The sequence below is a fragment of the Triticum aestivum genome, chromosome 2A, assembly GCF_018294505.1.
Source record: "Triticum aestivum cultivar Chinese Spring chromosome 2A, IWGSC CS RefSeq v2.1, whole genome shotgun sequence".
NCBI lineage: Eukaryota > Viridiplantae > Streptophyta > Magnoliopsida > Poales > Poaceae > Triticum > Triticum aestivum.
In genome coordinates this window covers 22,582,705-22,588,704 of record NC_057797.1, presented here as the reverse complement: position 1 = coordinate 22,588,704, position 6,000 = coordinate 22,582,705, and the positions used below count along the sequence as shown (strand labels likewise).

Sequence of the window (6,000 nt, the reverse complement as noted above, 5' to 3'; positions counted from 1 at the left end):
CCCGGCCAACCATCTAGCTAGCTTGCAACTAACTCCCTCCAGCCGCGCGCACATCGCACCTGACTCCAACAGATCGCAACGGCTCTGCGCATGCAGCTCCTTCACTCCACGAACGCAACCACGGGCTCACGCCGGGGGACACACACGCTACAGACTCGATCTGGTCATCTTCACGCCCGTCGCCATCACCATGTGCATGGCTTATTGCCATCATCCCTGAGGGGCTGTGCATCCCCCCCCCCCCCCCCCCCCCAAAGTATTTCAGTCAAGCTCCGCCAGTGCTTACTAACATTGCGATGATTAATATACACGGTTATTATGTGGCTAATTTTTTTACCCTTTATTACATTCAATTTTGTTCAATGTGATTGTAATCGTAAAATAGTTTCACTTTGATGCATGAGCAACGAATGGAAACGTTTCAACATAAACACAAATTTACAGAGCGCCACCATCTAATTAATCTTAGTACATCTTCTTATATATAGCTCTGAGTGGACAGAGAAACAAATCGACCATGGCTACTCTCCAAGCTCTCTCCTCCGTCCTCGTCTTGCTGCTCCTTGCACAGCACGTGCGCACAGCAAGGGCGAGCACTCTGGAGGACACGTGCAGGCTCGTCGCCTCCGGCGCTGGTGAGGAGGCGGCGCACGACTACTACGACATGTGCGTGAAGACGCTGGGGGCGGACCCGGAGAGCGCGACGGCCAACAAGCTCGGCCGGCCGTCATCACGTTGAGGACCGCCAGGGCGAACGCCAAGGCCACCGGCGACCGCATCGTCTGGCTGCAGGCCGCCGAGATGTCGCCCAAGCGGCGGCAGGCCCTGGACGTGTGCGCCAAGGACTACGCCGCGACCGTGCGCCGGCTGGGGCGCACTACCAGGGACTTTGCAGCACTGGCATCCGCTCGCTGGGCCGAGGGATCGTGGTCGACTTCAGCTATTCCTGGACACCCTGGTGTCTACCGCGCACTCGGCTCTCCGACCGCTCACATGTTTCGTAGCTCACCCTTGGAGGCCTTTTTGTTTCTTCTTCTTTCATTTGGGCGTATTTGTCTTGTGGCCCAGCATTTCTCTTTTATGACTGTGCTTGAGATGTGGTTGTATGGACGTATCTTTTATCTACAAAGCGGGGCAAAAGCCTGTTTCAAAGAGGACCAGCTGACGGAGGCGGCCACCCTACTGGAGCACGTTCGTGGCACGCTAGCGCGCTGCGACAAGGCGTTCGTGTTAGGGGCCGGCGAGAGGTCGCCGCCGACCGACGCGGACCGCGAGCTCGACGGCGTGATCGTGCTGGCGTTTAAAATCTTGTGGTATAGCTTAAACAAGGGGACAAAATGAGAAAGTAGCACGGGGCCTTCTTCTTCTACCTCCGGAAGAAAATGATCATCTTTCCGGACAGCAAAACTTATGATGTGCAACAAATCTAATACTAATAACTTGCAAAATTTCCAATAGAGATTATTGTAGACCGCTGTGGTAACTCATTTGATACCTCTAAGTAACTCATTTCTTATTGTCGGTTTTGACTATTCTTATTGTGTGAAATGTTGCCCTCATTTTAACTCGGTCACTATATGTTGTTGTACCCGAGGAGGATACACATGGGTGTGCATTATGAAGTTTAGGGCACTTATTCACAAATTACACATTTCGCTCTTAAAGACCGACTCAACCAAATATTTGGCCCAACATTAATTTTAATAAATATAATCATTTATACTAATTTTTAGTACTTATTACAAATATATTTTTATCAAATCACAAACATTGTAATATAGTATGATAAATTTACACTTTGTTTTCTAATAAATGAATCATTTTTAACACATTACATCTTAAAACATATTTAAAATGAACACATTATACATTCTTAGATTAATTTCTAACTATTGCATGAATGTCGTGTATATCACTTTGTGTGTGTTCTTAAATATCTTATTAGGGATCTCGAAAGTATATGATAGACGAAATATTTTTTTACAGTGGTCCTTGATTACACGCATGCAAATAAACAAATCTAGATACACAAGATATTCGCAAAGAACTTGTCACTTAATCATTGGTACATTACTTTATGATTTTTTGATCAAATGTGTCTTACATATTACAGTGGATTTGATAATCCATTGATTTTTTAGTGTCTACTGTGAATTTTGTACTGAAACAGCATTGCTCTAACTAAGATCTCTACTACTATAGTACACAAAATTTCAAACCTGGATTAGCCACCCATGGTGACATAGAAGCATTTGCTAGCTGTTGATTTATTTCACAGGGTGAATCGTTGCCATTTACCAATGTTGAACCCAACTGATCGAACGGTCAAGGTTTGTTGGATTCGTTGGGCACGGCCGGGCGCCAAAACGAGGTCGGGCCATCTTTCTAGAGGTAACCACACCTGGCATCTGACCTGACTTTGCTGGAGAACTTCCACGTGAGGCTGTATGTTGTGAACTGGCCCTGTTAGACAAGGTAGTACTCCAGTATAGACTAGAAGCATCTAAACAAATGTGCACATTGAGGGTAGCAGCCTATATTACCACAGTAGCAATTTGCTCCTCACATGAGTACTGTTGGATGCATGCATGGAAGCATTTTTTTTCTCAAAATAATTAGTACACCATAGAAAAAAATGTACGAATGGCAGCAGTGCTATTCGTGGAAAGAAATATTCAAACAACCAGTACAAAATTGAGACTTAGATTTTACTTTATTTTTCTTAATGGGGCGTGAAGTTATTTAAAACATTATGCGACCGAGAACACAAAAATAAAATAGAGTTTATAAGAAAATGCTGACTTGAAGGTTTGGAGTATACTTGAAGCTTGAATTTAAAAAACTATATTTCACAAACACGTAAGTAACATTTTCTTTTGGAATAAAAGTATATGGTATTTTAATGCATCATTCATATAGAAATCCGTTGTGCTGCCGTGATTTGATACGAATAGTTCAAAAAATTGCTTCGTTCCCAACAGAAAACACAAATGTACTTTTGAAAATTACATGATAATTTTATTATAACATATGATATTTACTTTTAATTTAAATAATTTAGTACTTTGATCACATAAAAAAGTCTAACGTGCAAAGCACGTACAAATTACTAGTAACACTTAGTACAAATTATAAAGCATTCAGCTTAAAATTGGTTAGTAATGTGCACATGTTAGTTATTTTTCTCTTGCTCTTAGACCGTACATGCAGACGTTTCATGCTACAAACGTGGCAAAGCCACGCTTTTGCTGTGTGGTCAATTGACTACACGGTTTTTGTGCAAATCTCTCTCGATACAAGCATTTTGCATGCACAAAGAAAATATTTAAATATTTAGATAACTTGTACTTGACATCATAGGTTTTTTTAACTGGACATCCTAGGTTTATAGTGCGGCATCGCCAGAAACGGGCACACAAACTGCGGGAGAAAAGTAGCTGAAAATTGACCATGCATACTACTCTTAGTCAAGTCAGGCCCTCGGATTACCCACATCCTGATTAGAAAGGCAATAGCACAGAATCGACTGATAGATTATTTAGGTCAGCCTAAATAATGACTGACCTAGCTACCCCTAGAAAAAAGATTATTTAGGTCAGCCATTTTTTGTTGTAGATTAACGCCATCTGTCCATTGATCTAACGGTAGTCAAAGAGTGACTTACCCAAATTATAAATTCAGTCACCTCACATCTAGCCGTTCCCTTAAGAAAATACGATCAACACAAGTTCGAATCACCTAGCCAACATCACGTACTAGTTAGTGCAATCTACCTAACTGATTGTATCTTAACAACACACGATTAGATGGTAGGGCGGAAGGCGAGCTCCGATGCGGCGGCTTGACCACCATGGCTTCCTCATGGCAGTGCAGCTGAAGGTCACCTGAACCCTCCGAGATCGATGTGCGAGAGAAGGGCCGGATTTGCAAGAAGGGGGAAAGAGAACAGAGGGGGGGGGGGGGGAGTGACTGTGGGGGTGGGATTTGAGGGACGGAAAGATAGGGTTCAATGGTGAAAATGGGTTGTGGGCCCAATACTAGCCCGCAAGCTGTTTCATTTTTTTTCTTTTCCTTTTGTTTTGTCTGAATTCTCAAGATATTATATATTCAGTAGGCTCTTGGGCGTCAGAAATATTTACTAATATTCCGATGATTAATATGCATGGTTAATATGTGGTGATTTTTTACCATTCATTAATTACATTTGTGAAAATTTTATTACATTCGGTTTTGTTCAGTGTTGATGTAACTACTAAAAGAGTTTCACTTTGATGCAAGCACTAGTAGAAAAAGAGGCTTCCATACGCCCCCATTAGTCCCCAAAATAATAGAACCGGGACTAAAGGGGTCTTTAGTCGCGGTTCGGGAGGAGATCCGCGACCAACTATCTGGGCCCAGCGCGCTCGGTTGACAGCTGGCGGACGGGAGGGGCTTTAGTCTCGGTTGGCCTGGCCAACCGGGACTAAAGGTCCTCAGGCTGGCCCGAAGGCCTTTAGTCGCGGTTGGCCAGGCCAACCGGGATTAAAGGTTAGACCTTTAGACCCGGTTGGTCTGGCCAACCGCGACTAAAGGGATTTGACCTTTAGTCCCGGTTGGACAGGCCAACCGGGATTAAAGGTTAGACCTTTAGTCCCGGTTGGTCTGGCCAACCGCGACTAAAGGGATTTGAGGCCTCATTTTCAAACTCTACCCCCCCCCGATCGCCTTTTCAGTTTTAGAAAAAACAAAAGAAAATTATGGAAATGTCAAAAAAATAAAATAAAATAAGTTTTCCATGTGATATGTGGTCTAGTTGTTGGGAAAATTTGCAAATATGAATTTCGACTTCATTTGCAAAATCTCTCGAGAATTTGTAAAAATGGGCATAACTTTTGCATACTAACTCGGATGAACAAGTTTTTTATATAAAAAATCATCTACTCGAAAAGTTACATTCAAATTTAACTGGGGGAGCCCCGTTAAACATTTTTAGAATCCCCAAAAACCTAACAGAAAAAAAGATACGGGGCTTTTAAGTTCTGGAGAGGCAAAAAAATTCAAAAAAATTCAAATTCTGGTCAAACTGTGGTCAACCAATGGTCAAACTAATTATTCTAGAATATTATTGTAACTAAATAATTATTTCAGTTTTTTTAAATTTTGGTCAAATCTGGTCAAACTGTGGTCAAAAAATGGTCAAACTAATTATTCCAGAAATATTAGTGTTACTAAATAATTACTGTTTTTTAAAACAATAGTTTCAAACTCAAACAGTGAAATGTGTCACTTCATGCTCAAGCTAAATACCTGAGGGTTAATAGAATTGACATCCTACTATTGTCAGGAAAACAACAAGTGCAGACTTGGAAACGAGGGAGAATAGAACCCGGAAGTTAAGCGTGCTCAGGCTGGGGGAGTGGGAAGATGGGTGACCGTTCGGGAAGTTAGATGATTTGGAATGATGAGGGGTGATTAGAGATTAGAGGATAAATTGAGCAGTGATGAGGGGTGGTGATTAGAGATTAGAAGTTAAAATAATTCAGAAATTTGAAAATAAAAAAAATTGTAAAAATTTGCAAAAAAAAATCGCAGAAAAATTTAAACCTGCGGAGGAGGCCTTTAGTCCCGGTTAGCCACGAGAACCGGGACTAAAGGTCCTCGGCCCCGACGAACCACGGGCGCCCACGTTGCGGGCCTTTAGTCCCGGTCAGCCACAAGAACCGGGACTAAAGACTTTTGTCGCAGTCCGTAAGAGCCGCAGCTAAAGGGGGGGTCTTTAGTCGCGCATATTTAGTCCCGATTGCACAGCCGGGACTAAAGGCTGTTGCGAACCGGGACTAAAGGGCTTTTTTCTACCAGTGGTGGTATCGAACGACCGACTGACGAGTACTTTAAATACAGATTTCAGTTGTTGCAACGAATGGAAACGTTTCAACCATAAACACAAAGTTATAGTGCCACCATCTAATTAATCCTACGTACATCTTTATATATAGCTCGATTCGAGTCGGGCAGAGAAAC

The 6,000-nt window shown here is 42.6% G+C and overlaps 1 pseudogene; it reads left to right on the top strand.

The window, feature by feature from the left end:
• Positions 1–517: 517 nt before the first annotated feature.
• LOC123191377 (uncharacterized) lies at positions 518–1,854 on the top strand (annotated as a pseudogene).
• The last annotated feature ends 4,146 nt before the right edge of the window (positions 1,855–6,000 follow it).